General features: G+C 36.1%; 1 protein-coding gene and 1 pseudogene across 1 annotated transcript in view; one reads left to right on the top strand and one right to left on the bottom strand.

Annotated features, from left to right (window-relative positions):
• The window catches only part of LOC125867017 (suppressor of mec-8 and unc-52 protein homolog 2), a 460,057-nt gene that overhangs the window by 14,551 nt on the left and 430,904 nt on the right, over nt 1-14,602 (bottom strand). The gene's annotated exons all lie outside the window — the stretch shown is intronic.
• On the top strand, nt 10,422-11,924 carry LOC125868799 (benzaldehyde dehydrogenase, mitochondrial-like; annotated as a pseudogene).

The following is a 14,602-nucleotide window of genomic DNA, read 5'->3' as shown; positions in this document are numbered from 1 at the left end:
AATATTCTATTTTGAGATTCGAGTTGCCTTTATGGCCATATTTTATAAGTTAAGTTGTTTTGAAATGTTGCATTGCATTGAGTTATTCTGTTGAGGTTTCCGCTGAGTTAAGAAAGCCAGGCCAAGGGTTCGCTTGGGGCCAGAAATGGTCTCCGGGTGCCGGTCCCGCCCAGGGTGTAGGCTCGGGGCGTGACAGCCTAGCCCCCCTTGCTTGACTTATCCCTATTGATATTTTTTATGTTTAATAAAAGGCCACTAGACACTGTCATAAAAAAGTAAAACTTTTTTTATTAAAAAGAAAGAAAAAACTTGAATCTCAGTTATAAAAAAATAATTAAAATTTAGGCCTCCAACTTATTAAAATAACTTGAATCTGAAATCAAATTCTCAACCCCATCTATGGTATCGGCATTTGCTTGTTCCAATTCCCTTAAAACTATAGCCTCACTAACTAAATGCTCATAAGTATTCAATTGAGAAGCATTCAACCTTTGCAGGCTAGAGAGTTTTGTTGTTACCAATTTCTTAACACGAATTAAGTTTAAAAGAGAAGCCAAAAGTGTCAATACTAAGATTTTACTCCTTCGCTGCAAGTTTGTGTCCTCTGAGTAAAAAAAGAAGCAGCCCCACCAAACAAAAACAGGTTCAAACTTTCATACACCGACTTGGATAGATCCTCCCTTCTTATGTCCAAATCAGTCAACGTCTTTTGCAATGTTGAAATCCTGCTCTCCACAGAATACAACTTAGTAACAAGTCTTTCCGAGAATACTATTTAGACATTTAAATTACAGTCTATTTCAATTGTATCTATTTGTTAATTCTTGTATTTAAATAAACATTACAATTGTTTCGAAATAATACATTCAATGTTTAATTATATACCGTAGCAGTTTAACAACTTTCTAAACCATCAACAAGTACATAATAAGTATAAATTAATTGTATAAAATTCGTTTTGTATCTATTTGTTAATTCTTGTATTTAAATAAACATTATAATTAGATGTAAAATATAGATACAAAGTTTCCATATCGAAAGTTTGTAATTGCTCAACATTCAAAAAAAGGTTTCTATATCCAAAGTTTCTATATGCATCGTGTAAAAATCTAACATCTTAATTCAATTAGCGGGGGATATTTCATTCCTTTTTTTTTCCTTTTTTTTTTTTTTGTAAAAATAAAGTTTCCATATCTGTTTTCTGGTTATATAAAACGTGCAAAAAATATAAAATTTTCCATATATATGTTTTTGGTTTTTGAAAACGTGTAAAATATAAAAAGTTACCATAACAAGTAAAAGAAATTCCATAAAAAAATGTTTCCCTAGTCATTAGGGAATAGGAATGATAATAGTAATCCAAAAAAGAAACGAAAAGGAAAGCGAAATCCTAATCCAAAGATAAAACGTAAAGCCTCTAGCTATAGATACATGTGAAATAGTGAATTGTTTCATTGAAATATTAATTAGCTTGTGCAAATTAATTAAACAAAAAAATGGCAAAATTTCCCTCATGTCTTGTTAAAGTAGTAGTAATATTAATGATATTAGTATGTTTTCCTTCCACCACCCTCTCTAGAAAACTATTACTCTCGTCACCACCATCAGAAGCTGCTTCTCCAAAACCTCATAATAATATTGTTAACGATGAAGACAACAATCCAAAAGAGAAGGTGATTGATGATAGTCATCGAAGCTGGAGTTCTCTTGATCTTGGTCACAAAATTACGATTATCCTATCTATATTTTGTAGCTTGCTTACAATTGTCGGCCTCGTTATTGTGATAACATATCTTATCTATTGCGAAATATGGGGATATTGATTCATCCATCTAACTACTCTATACCTTTTATTTTCTGTAATTTAACGAATAAACCGTGTTTTTCTATTTTCGATCCAATTAATTTTGAATAGTTTTATTGTTTAGTGTTGATCCAACTTATTCAATAATATTGACATTTTATTATTATAAACCTCTTACGTCGTTATTATTATTGCATATGGATAGTTGAATGCTTATTTTTAATATTGTTCATTACAAATTTTTTTAAAAACTTTTCTTTGTTGGACTATGTGATTGAAGGGGAATCATACGGGTAGTGAGAATTGTAATTAGACACATAATACATTACAACAAAAAATATTTTTTTAAATTTCACAAAGAAAATAATCTAACACTCATTATATTTGTTAAAGATTATCAAGCAGCTCCATCTTGCTAAATTATCATGATTTTTCTTAAATGTTGGATGTTAAAGAGTTATAGTCTAGTTTCACTTTGACCATTGTTAATCTTGAAGGCAGAAATCTTATTGAATATATTGTATAGAGTTATAAGTCTTTATTAAAAACCTTGTACTTATGAACTATTCAAAGGCTGAATATGGATGAATGGTTTTTTCCTTTTTTGTGAAGCATTACTTGTTCAATAAAGAAGGCAAGTTTCACACATATTATGCCGGAAATCTAGTGCATCCTATTCCGTATGAAAACTCTGGTAGTATTTGATGTTAGCATTACTCTCATTCTTAACCAATTCTGGACTGTATTATGGGATTATAGAGTTGGTAGCACTTGAATCTTTAGCCAGCCATGCTATTGTATGCAATTTATCCAAACTCGAAGTATTAGGATGGAAGGCCTGTCTGCACATATGTAGCTTATTCAAGTCTAACAAGTAGATAAGGCAACAACTGACTTGACTATCTATTTATATCTATGTATAGTTGTACATATAATAAATGTGCACAACAAGGCTATAACGGAAGAAAATCCAAGTCAAAACTTTCCCTTCTATTTGAACCAAGAGAAGACAAAATAATGCAAGAATAAAACTGTTTGGGCAGCAAACAAATCAACCAAGCAAGAAAAATAAATCAACACACTAGACACAAAAGTTTAACGTGGAAAACCTCTTCGGTGTGAAGAGTAAAAATCACAAGGCCAAAGCTCCACTATAATCAACAAGAGTTACAAAAGTGTTCTCCAAAATGGCCACCAACAAAGTGCCAAACAATGAGCAACTAGAACTACAAGATAGCACCAAAAAACTAGAGAAATAAAAGAAGCAAAAACACCAAACCCGCAGCTACTGTTTACGAGCTAAAATCTGGAGCTACAGGACTCCAAATCACCCTCTCTCAGTTCCGAATCAAAGATCCAGTTGAAAGGAACAAGCTGTCCAAAAATCAGCTCAATCGAATAAGAAACGAAGTGGGAATCACAATTTGAAAATGGCTGTTAGGGCATATGTGAAAATCTGCACTTTCTCACTTTTCTCTCTATATGGCTACTCTCAATCTCTTGTGATATATCTCAAAATAAGACCTAAAAGAAAGTCTTACATATGCACCATAATATTGGGCTTATGGCAAATTGGGCTAGTCAAATTTGGGCTAAAATTTATCCACAAAGGAAAGGAAGGAAGACCCAGATCCTTGGACTTTTATTTATCCACATAGGAAGGGAAAAAGGCCCAAAACCCAACAATTCTCTCCCCACCGACTATGTGGAGATGTGGAGGAAACCGCCATCCCGGTGATCATGCAACATTCTTCAAACTTTTCTCTTGGCAAATCTTTAGTCATCATGTCGAAACCATTATCATTGGTATGGATTTTCTCAAGTTCAAGCAACTTAGAATCCAACACATCTCGAATCCAATGATACCTCACATCAATGTGTTTAGACCGACCATGAAATGTAGAATTCTTGCCAAGATGAATAGCACTTTGATTGTCGCAATAAAACACATTCCTCTCTTGAGTACAACCAAGTTCCCCCAAGAATCTTTTCATACAGATCAATTCTTTGCAAGCTTCAACAGCTGCAATAAGCTCAGTCTCTGTAGTAGATAAAGCAACACATATTTGCAACCTAGATTGCCAAGACACAGCTCCCCCTGAAAAAGTAATCAAGTAGCCTGAAGTAGACTTACGAGTATCAACATCACCAGCCATGTATGAATCATTATAACCACAAAGAATGGGTTTTCCTATCCCAAAACACAAACTCAGATTAGAAGTGCCACAAAGATATCTCATAATCCACTTTACAGCATTCCAATGCTCTCTTCCCGGATTAGAAAGAAAACGGCTAACAATACCAATATCATGAGCAATATTTGTTCTTATACACACCATTGCATACATCAAACTACCAACAACTGAAGCATAATGAACTTTCTTCTTATCTTCCTTCGCACCATCACTGGAAGGACAATGTCTAGTACTCAATTTGAAGTGCATAGCTAAAGGTGTACTGACAATCTTAGCTTTGTCCATGTTAAATCTATGAAATATTTTTTGAATGTACTTCTCTTGTTACAACCACAATTTCTTGACATCTCTATCACGGACAATCTGCATGCCAAGAATATGTCTAGCTGGTCCCAAGTCTTTCATAGCAAAAGACTTATTAAATTCTTGATTCAACTCTTTAATCCTGCAAGCATTATAACCAACAACAAGCATTTCATCAACATAAAGAAAAACGATAATAAAGTCACCATCAGAGAATTGTTGCACAAAAACACAATGGTCTGAAGAAGTCTTCTTGAAGCCCTGCTGACTCATAAAAGAACCAAACTTCTTGTACCATTGCCTAGGAGCTTGTTTTAAACCATATAAGCTCTTCTTCAATTTGCAAACATAATTCTTCTTTCCCTTGACTTCAAAGCCTTCTGGCTGCTCCATATAAATTTCTTCATCTAGGTCACCATGGAGAAAAGCAGTTTTAACATCCATGTTTTCAACCTCCAAGTCCAGACTTGTAACAAAGCCTAGAACCACACGGATGGATGACATCTTCACAACTAGAGAGTATCTCATCAAAATCAATTCCCTTTTTCTGGTTAAAGCCCTTCACAACTAATCTACACACGAGACACCAAAGTTTAAGTGGAAAATCTCTTCGGTGTGAAGAGTAAAAACCACAAGGCCAAAGCTCCACTATAATCAACAAGAGTTACAAATGTGTTCTCCAAAATGACCATCAACAAAGTGTCAAACAATGAGCAACACAACTACAAGATAGCACCAAAAAACAAGAGAAATAAAATAAGCAGAAAACCAAACCCGCAACTACTGTTCACGAGCAAAAATCTGGAGCTACAGGACTCCAAATCACCCTCTCTCAGTTTCCAATCAAACATAAAGTTGAAAGGAACAAGCTGTCCAAAAATCAGCTTAATCGGATAAGAAACGAAGCGGGAATCACGATTTGAAAATGGCTGCTAGTGTTTGTGTGAAAATCTGCACTTTCTCACTTTTCTCTCTATATGGCTGCTCTCAATCTCTTGAGATATATCTCAAAATAAGACCTAAAAGAAAGTCTTACATATGCACCATAATATTGGGCTTATGGGTAAATTGGGCTAATCAAATTTGAGCTAAATTTTGTTACATGCCAATTAGTTCATTTCATTAATTCCAATTTGTATATGCTTGTATTTTAGCTAAGTGAAGCAGTCACCTGACTAAGCATGGGTGTGAAACTGAAACCATTAGGAAATGTTGTTAGAAGAGTTAGTTATAACTAACTCTCGGAAATAGTCCAGCTACATATAGTTGATCTTTCATTGTAATGGGTATCAATTTGGAGATCAATAAGAAAGTTCTCTCTTCTCTCTCTTTTATCAGTTTTCTCTTTCTTTGAAGGGAATCAAGCACAACTGTTCAAGGGTAATTCTTCCCTTTAGGCTTACTCATCTTAATTCGGTTTGTATCATTGGTATCAGAGCTCATAAATTCTCTGACCTGCAACAATGGGCGATCACAACACTCGTATGCAAGAATTACGACGGGAGGTTGATATATTGAAGGGTTCTATGGAAGGAGTTGTTAATTCTGTGACAGAATTGCAACAATCGATGGATACAAAGGTGGCGCAGGCCATGGAAGATATTAAACGACTGCTGACAGAGAATGTGAACCCTAGAAATGGAGATGGAGAAGATCGGAGAGCACATGATGATAACAGAGACAGAAGAGTTCCAATTCTCAATCACAATTGTCCAGTGGATACTAGGAATTATCAGGTTGACCTTCCTCATTTTGATAGAACTGGGCTAAAAGATTGGATCTGTAGGTGCGAGCAGTTCTTCGATGTAGATGAAACTTCTCCAGATGCAAAGGTGAAGATCGTCTCCTGCAAATTGGATGGAAAAGCTTTGCAGTGGCATCAATCGTATATGAAGCAGAGACTGACCAGAGAATGGCCTAGCTAGGAGGATTACGTGAGGTGTTTGTATGCCAGATTTGGAACTGAGCTGTATGATGATCCTATGGGAGACTTCAAGGATCTCAGGCAAGTCAATTCTGTACAAGCTTATGTTGATATTTTTGATGAACTACTCACTAGAGTAGAACTTTCAGAAGACTATGTTGTTAGCTGTTTTGTGAGGGGTCTTAAACCAGAAATTGGCCTACCTGTTAAGATGTTGGGACCTAGATCTCTAGCTAAAGCAGTTAGTTTAGCTAGAATGCAGGAACAAACACTTCTGGTTCAGCAGCAAGTTTTTTCACAGCCTTATAATCCCAAAACTACTCCCAGATTTGACACCACTAATCCCAATTTTTCTTATGGATCTACCTACCAATCCAACAGAGTTCATCAGAATACCCAAAAAAATCCCTCTACCCTCTCTAACAACTCCAAGCCAAACCTAAAAAATGTCAAAATGTTAACACCTGCTGAAATGGAAGAAAGGAGGAGCAAGGGCTTGTGTTTCAATTGTGATGAAAAGTATGTGTATGGGCATGTATGTAAGAAGAAGAGGCAATTGTTTTCTATGGAAGTAGAGGAAGACAATGCAGGTATTGTGGAATTAGAGCAAGAAGTCTTTGTAGACCCTGCTGAATTTTTGACTATGATAGGTCAAGGTTTAGAGACTGATGATCAGGGGGCTATTCTACCACATGTCTCAGTTTATGCTATGAATGGGTTGCATGATTTTAGGACTATGAGGGTTACAGTATCTGTTAAAGGCAAGGCTGTACAAGTCCTAATTGATACAGGAAGCACTCACAATTTTCTTGATCTAAATACTGCTAAGAGGTTGGGATGTCTTTTAACTGCTATATCCCCATTTCCTGTTTCTGTGGCTGATGGGAAAAAGATGCATTGCACTTATGTATGTAAGAAATTGATTTGGAAAATGCAAGGAGTATCATTTGATTCTGACATGCTCGTGCTACCTATTGGAGGATGTAATATGGTTCTTGGGGTTCAATGGCTGATTACTTTGGGGGACATAATGTGGAATTTCAAACAACTTAAGATGGAGTTCAGTATCATGGGTCACAAAGTGTCTTTGAGGGGTATCAAACCACCTGCGGCTAAGGTGGTTCAACAGAGTGGTATGGCTAAGTTGTTAGCTAAACCAGCAGAACTATGTATGATCTCTGTAGGTATGTATTTGGGAGAGGAATGCAGTGAGGAACCAGGTCGGTTGTTCTCTATTAGCAGCTGTGGTACAACAGGAAAGGACAGTACAGACATGCAAGAGTTGCTACATGATTTTTCTGACCTATTTGAGGTACCAACAGAACTACCACCCTCTAGGAATCATGATCACAAGATTGTATTGAAAGATGGCACATCTCCAATCAATATTAGACCTTACAGATATCCTGCAATTCAGAAGGATGAGATTGAGAAGCTGGTAAACGAGATGTTAGATTCAGGTGTCATAAGGCCTAGCACCAGTCCATATTCTTCACCTATAGTCATGGTAAAGAAGAAAGATGGTTCATGGAGAATGTGTGTCGATTACAGAGGATTGAATAATCATACAGTAAAAGATAAGTTTTCTATTCCCTTAATTGAAGAGTTATTAGATGAGCTACATGGTGCAAAGTATTTTTCCAAGTTGGATTTAAGATCCGGCTACCATCAGATTAGGATGTTTGAGCCTGACATTCCAAAAACTGCCTTTAGGACCCATCAAGGTCACTATGAATTCATGGTCATGCCTTTTGGCCTGACCAATGCTCCCTCTACATTTCAAAGCTTGATGAATCAGATCTTTCTTGCTCATCTCAGGCGATTTATCTTGGTATTCTTTGATGATATCCTTGTCTACAGCTCTAACTGGACTAATCACCTTTCTCACTTGAGAGAAACTTTCAGTATACTTAGAGCAAATGTCTTATATGTGAAGCATAACAAGTGTGCTTTTGGGGTCCAGCAGATTGACTATCTAGGTCATGTCATTTCTCAAGAAAAGGTTGTTATGGATGGGGACAAGGTAGAAGCTGTGGTGCACTGGCCTCAACCTACTACTTTGAAGGGTTTGAGAGGATTTCTAGGACTTGCAGGATACTACAGGAGATTTATTCAAGGCTTTGGGATTATAGCAAGGCCTTTGAATGATTTGCTGAAAAAAGGGAACTTCAAATGGAATGAGGCTGCTTCTCAAGCTTTTGACCAACTAAAAATAGCTGTTACATCAGCACCTGTCTTAGCTTTACCAGATTTTTCCAAAGAATTCATAGTAGAGACAGATGCATCTGGAGGAGGCATTGGTGCTGCTCTTGCACAGGGTCACAGACCTGTAGCTTTCTTCAGTCAAGGACTGTCTGCAACAAATCAAGCCCTATCAGCATATGAACGAGAATTGTTAGCACTGGTAGCTATTGTTAAAAAGTGGAGGCCTTATCTTTTGGGAAGGCAATTTATTATAAAGACCGATCACCAACCCCTCAAATATTTGCTAGAACAGCGAATTACCACTGCTAGCCAACAGAAATGGTTGGTTAAACTACTTGGTTATGACTATATGATTTCCTATAAGAAGGGCAAGGATAATATTGTTGCAGATGCTCTCTCTAGAAAAAAGGAACCCATTCAGTTTTGTAGCATTTCTGGGGTCCAGGCTCAATTACTTGAAGATGTGAAGAATTCATGGTTGCAGGATCCTGTATTACAGAAGCTAATTACTTCCATACATACTACAAGTGCTCATAAACCTTATTATCGGTATCATGCTGGTATTCTCAATAGAAAGGGTAAGATGATGGTAGGTTCTATGGCTACAGTACGAAAAGATTTGATAGCACTGTACCATGATAGCTCTGGTGGGGGTCATTCTGGTATGACAGCTACCTTGCAAAGGCTTCGACAAGATTTTTATTGGAAGAAGATGAAGCAGGACGTTTATGCCTATGTTAGATGTTGTGATGTTTGTCAAAGGTGCAAGGGTGAGAATGTTGCATACCCTGGCCTTCTTCAACCTCTTCTAATCCCTGACAAGGTATGGCAAGATATCTCTATGGATTTTATAGAAGGCCTTCCAAGGGTGGCTGGACATGAGGTGATTTTTGTGGTAGTTGACAGATTGAGTAAGGCAGCTCACTTTATGGCACTTAAACACCCTTATTCTGCTGTGGATGTGGCTCAGTCTTTCATGAGTGGGGTGTTCAAACTCCATGGCATGCCAAAAACCATCGTTTCAGACAGAGATCCAATTTTTACAAGCAGATTTTGGAAGGAATTATTCAAACTACAGAAGGTCACATTGCTTACTTCTTCTGCATACCATCCACAAACAGATGGACAGACTGAAGTTGTAAACAGATGCCTTGAGTGTTATCTGAGATGTATGACGTTTGAGAAGCCTAGGGAGTGGCCTCAGTGGTTGGCATTGGCTGAATGGTGGTACAATACCACATTCCACTCTGCTATTAACATGACCCCTTATTCTGTAGTTTATGGCCAATCACCCCCTCCTCTCTTACCTTATATGCCTTTTGACTCCCAACTGGATTTGGTAGATAGGAGTCTACAAGCCAGAGAGGCCACTTTAAGATGCCTAAAAGCTCATTTGGCCAGAGCCCAGAGTAAAATGAAGTCTCATGCGGATAAAGGAAGAACTGATAGGTCCTATGTAGTGGGAGATTGGGTTTACATCAAGTTACATCCTTACAGACAGACCTCTCTTAAATCCCATGCTTTCCAGAAACTTTCAGCCAAGTTTTTTGGTCCTTTCCAAATCCTTGCAAGGGTGGGTCCAGTTGCTTACACACTCCAGATACCCCCTGACTCTAAAATTCATCCCACCTTCCATATTTCTCAACTCAAAAAGAAGTTGGGATCCCATATTGTTTCTGCTACTCTCCCTGAAGTTCATGTTGATGCTGGTCACATACTTCTAACTCCACAGGCCATTCTTGATAGGAGGATTGTCAAGAAGCACGGCAGACCTGCTACTCAGTTGTTAATCAAGTGGTTCAATGCAGCAAAAGAGGACAACACCTGGGAAGATTTTCAGTCTTTCACTCAGCAGTTTCCACATTTTAATCCTTGAGGACAAGGATTAGTTGAAGGGGGGAGTATTGTTACATGCCAATTAGTTCATTTCATTAATTCCAATTTGTATATGCTTGTATTTTAGCTAAGTGAAGCAGTCACGTGACTAAGCATGGGTGTGAAACTAAAACCATTAGGAAATGTTGTTAGAAGAGTTAGTTATAATTAACTCTCGGAAATAGTCCAGCTACATATAGTTGATCTTTCATTGTAATGGGTATCAATTTGGAGATCAATAAGAAAGTTCTCTCTTCTCTCTCTTCTATCAGTTTTCTCTTTCTTTGAAGGGAATCAAGCACAACTGTTCAAGGGTAATTCAATACTTTTCCCTTTAGGCTTACTCATCTTAATTCGGTTTGTATCAAATTTGTCCACAAAGGAAAGGAAGGAAGACCCAGATCCTTGGACTTTTATTTATCCATATAGGAAGGAAAAAAATGCACAAAACCAAACACTAAGAGAAATCTTAAGCCTGTGACATTAGAACTTGGAGGGAAATCCCCTTTTATTGTTTGTGAGGATGCTGATATTGATACAGCCGTTGAACAAGCTCACTTTGCTCTCTTCTTTAATCAGGTACTATTTCCTATCTATACTACTTCAGTGGGTGTTGGTCAGGTTCATGTTAGATACTAACACCTATGACATAAATTTTAAAGGGCCAATGTTGTTGTGCTGGCTCTCGGACCTATGTTCACGAGAAAGTTTATGATGAATTTCTGGAGAAGGCAAAGGCACGCGCCTTGAAACGAGTAGTTGGTGATCCGTTTAAATCAGGCACTGAGCAGGGTCCTCAGGTATTCATAATCTCCTAACAAATCCACTTTCTTATCTAAAATGCTGGAAACCAATGTATTAAACCTCTACGACGAAAAACAAATTCATATTTCCTTCCTTTTAAGTCTTTTCTTAAGGTAATTATACTATACCTAAGAGTTTTCCTGTCACAACAGATTGATTCAAAACAGTTCGATAAGATCATGAAGTACATTAGATCTGGTGTTGATAGTGGAGCTACTCTTGAAACTGGTGGTGAGCAATTTGGTAAAAAGGGCTACTATATTAAGCCCACCGTCTTCTCTAATGTTAAGGTATATACATTTTCACTTTAATAGACATGATTTATAGCATCAACGTCCATAAATTGTCATAACTAACAAATTGTACAATTGTCAGGATGATATGCTGATTGCACAGGATGACATTTTTGGTCCAGTACAGTCCATCTTAAAATTTAAGTATGTGAGAATGATCAAATACATATGTCAATAGTACGTGGAGCTTTATTATCGACTTTTATTTATGGTATGCATTTGTTCATTACAGGGATCTTGATGAAGTGGTACGGAGAGCTAATAGTTCTCGGTATGGTCTAGCTGCTGGAGTATTTTCGCAGAATATTGACACTGCAAACACCTTGGCACGAGCCTTGAGAGTTGGGACAGTATGGATTAATTGCTTTGATACGTTTGATGCTACAATTCCTTTTGGGGCTATAAGATGAGTGGTCAGGGAAGAGAAAAGGGAGAATACGGGTCTCAGGAATTACTTGCAAGTGACGGCAGTTGCGACAACATTGAGAATCCAGCATGGCTATAAACATAATCCTCTTTAGCAATTTTTACAAATAAAACTAAACCATCATGATATCAAATTGCTCTAGTTTATGATGTTGATGACGATAAATGTTGGTTTTCTTTCAAAACTTATATATACAAACTGCATTTGATGTCAATAGGCAACTAGTTTTATTTAAGTTGTTGTCAATGCTATTTCTCCTTGCATATATGTTTTATCTATCCCGGTGAAGATATAAAGTGTAAAAGCAAATCTTATTGAAATTCCGTGAGAACAAAAAGTTGGGCATTATTTCATATCAAAAGACAGTTTTGACAAATTATATGTAAAATAGTATATTGCAACATAACACTTGAACAAAAGAAAATCAAAACAATTCAAACCATTAAACTAGATACAACTGAAAAATTCTTGAACAAAAGAAAATCCAAACAACCCAAAACTTCAAAATACTCCGAATCTTTTCGAAGTTTCAATCAAATAACACCTGAACAAAAACAAATTAAGAGTTAGAACAGAATAATCTTAACTAAAAAAAATAGTGATATGAAAAACATTAGATATAAAAAACTTACCACATCGCAACACTAGAGTAAGAAAGAGTAAGGCAAGAACGTGGATGAATACCGTCGCACTATATTTTTTCAACTCTGTCGCCTTTTGGAGCAAAATTTTTTGCACAATCCATATCAACAATGTCCTCTATCCGTTGGAAGAATTGTGTCCTCCTACACTCCCTTCCAAAATCAAATTCTCAACCCCATCTACGGCATCGACATTTGCTTGTTCCAATTCCCTTAAAACTATAGCCTCACTAACTAAATGCTCATAAGTCTTCAAGTGAGAAGCATTCAACCTTTGCAGGCTAGAGAGTTTTGTTGTTACCAATTTCTGAACACGAATTAAGTTTAAAAGAGCCAAAAGAATCAATACTAAGATTTTTACTCTCTTGCTGCAAGTTAGTGGCAGCCCCACCAAACAAAAACAGGTTCAAACTTTTTTCCAAATCAGTCAACGTCTTTTGCAATGTTGAAATCCTGCTCTCCACAGAATACAACTTAGTAACAAGTCTTTCCGAGACAAAAGGGTTGTATATCTGAAGAGAATCGAGGAGTTGAAAGGTGTGAAGTTAGGGGTGGCTCAGTACCTTTAAAAATGAGGCATATGTCTTACTCCCAAAAATCGAAAGGCCTAATTTTTTAGTAGTAAGAAAATTATCTTAAGCTTTTTTTAACAAAAAAAATATAAAGAATGTTTTAATTAGTTTTGAAGAAGAATGGACATTGCTTTTAGCATCACTTCACACAGTGGCGGCTCAAACTAATTTGTGGCTTAAAGCCAAAAATAAGTTGGAGGCCCTAAATTTTAATTATTTTTTTATATCTGAGATTCAATTTATTTCTTTCTTTTTAATAAAAAAAAGTTTTACTTTTTTATGATCTTAAACTAAAGATATATATATACCAAAATATTTTTTAATCTTGTGGTCTTAAACATATCATGTGGAAGTTAAATTTAAAATTGATCCATAAAAAAGAAACATTCTTAAATGTTTCGAAACTAATTAAAACAAAAAGCAAAGAAAACTAACTTAATTTAAACAAAGCACATTACAAAATCTTTCAATTGTTTTGTTTTAGTTTGTTTTATTAAGTTTGAAAATATTTTTTAAATATACAATTACTTCACTTTGATTTTGTTACTCTTGAATCCATCACTTTAAAAAAAATTAATTAATGGGTATGTTTTTTTAAAAAAATAAATTTAATTTGTTAGATATGTTCTAAATAAGTTTATTGAAAAATTATTTATTCATTAAATGCATTTGTTGTTGATAATTTTTATTCCAAACATCCATTGAAAAAGCTTCAACAATGATAATGGTGAAAAATGTTTTATAGATAAATAAGAAGAAAGAGAAAGAAAAAAGAAAATTAGAAAAAAAACGGAAGTTTAAAAAAATAAAATAGGCAACTCACTCTCTTAAAGAGAGTGAAATACACTCTCTATACCAACTCAGCACTTAAGGGGTTATTTATTCCATTTTAAAGTAGTTCAGGGGGGTTAATAGGACTCCCGCGGAGAATAAGTGTGTAGTTGGAAATCCGGTAATAGGTTGGGGGGTCATTTGGCCATTTTCTCAACAAACAACCTAGTTTCAATTCAAACAGAAAAATTTAACTAAAACAGTAATCAATTTCACCTAATTCTAACATGAAGAATGTTAGACATAACTAAGAAAACATAAACAACAGACACTGTGAATTGTTAGTGAACGTTGTATGTATCGATTGCTGGGTCTTAGACGCCGTTTGTTTTGCTGTGTATGGCTGGTGGATGTTTTGTTGGAATTGTTGACAGCGTGTTGGAATATTGGTGGGCTTGGGTCGATGCTGCTGATTGTTGTTGGTGTGGGCTGTTGTAATTGTGTTAATATTGGTTTGAAGTTGGGATGAAATTGTGTTTAAGGGGGTTAAATTAAGGAAGGGGAACTTTCGTATATAGCCACTCAAAAATAGTTTAATTACGCTACATAACTAGAGTTTGCTAATTACGATTCGTAGCTATATGTTATATGTATGAGAGTGGCAAGCGAGATTGGGAGAGGGAGGAGAGAGGCGAGCGAGAGAGGGCAGAAAGTGGGAGAGAGGTGAATTATATATGTATATCGGTTTGATAATTGTATATATGTAACTGGTATATATATATATATAT

This window comes from Solanum stenotomum, chromosome 6, assembly GCF_019186545.1.
Source record: "Solanum stenotomum isolate F172 chromosome 6, ASM1918654v1, whole genome shotgun sequence".
Lineage (NCBI taxonomy): Eukaryota > Viridiplantae > Streptophyta > Magnoliopsida > Solanales > Solanaceae > Solanum > Solanum stenotomum.
Note: the sequence above shows the minus strand (reverse complement) of the source record. Positions and strands in the feature narration are given on the sequence as shown.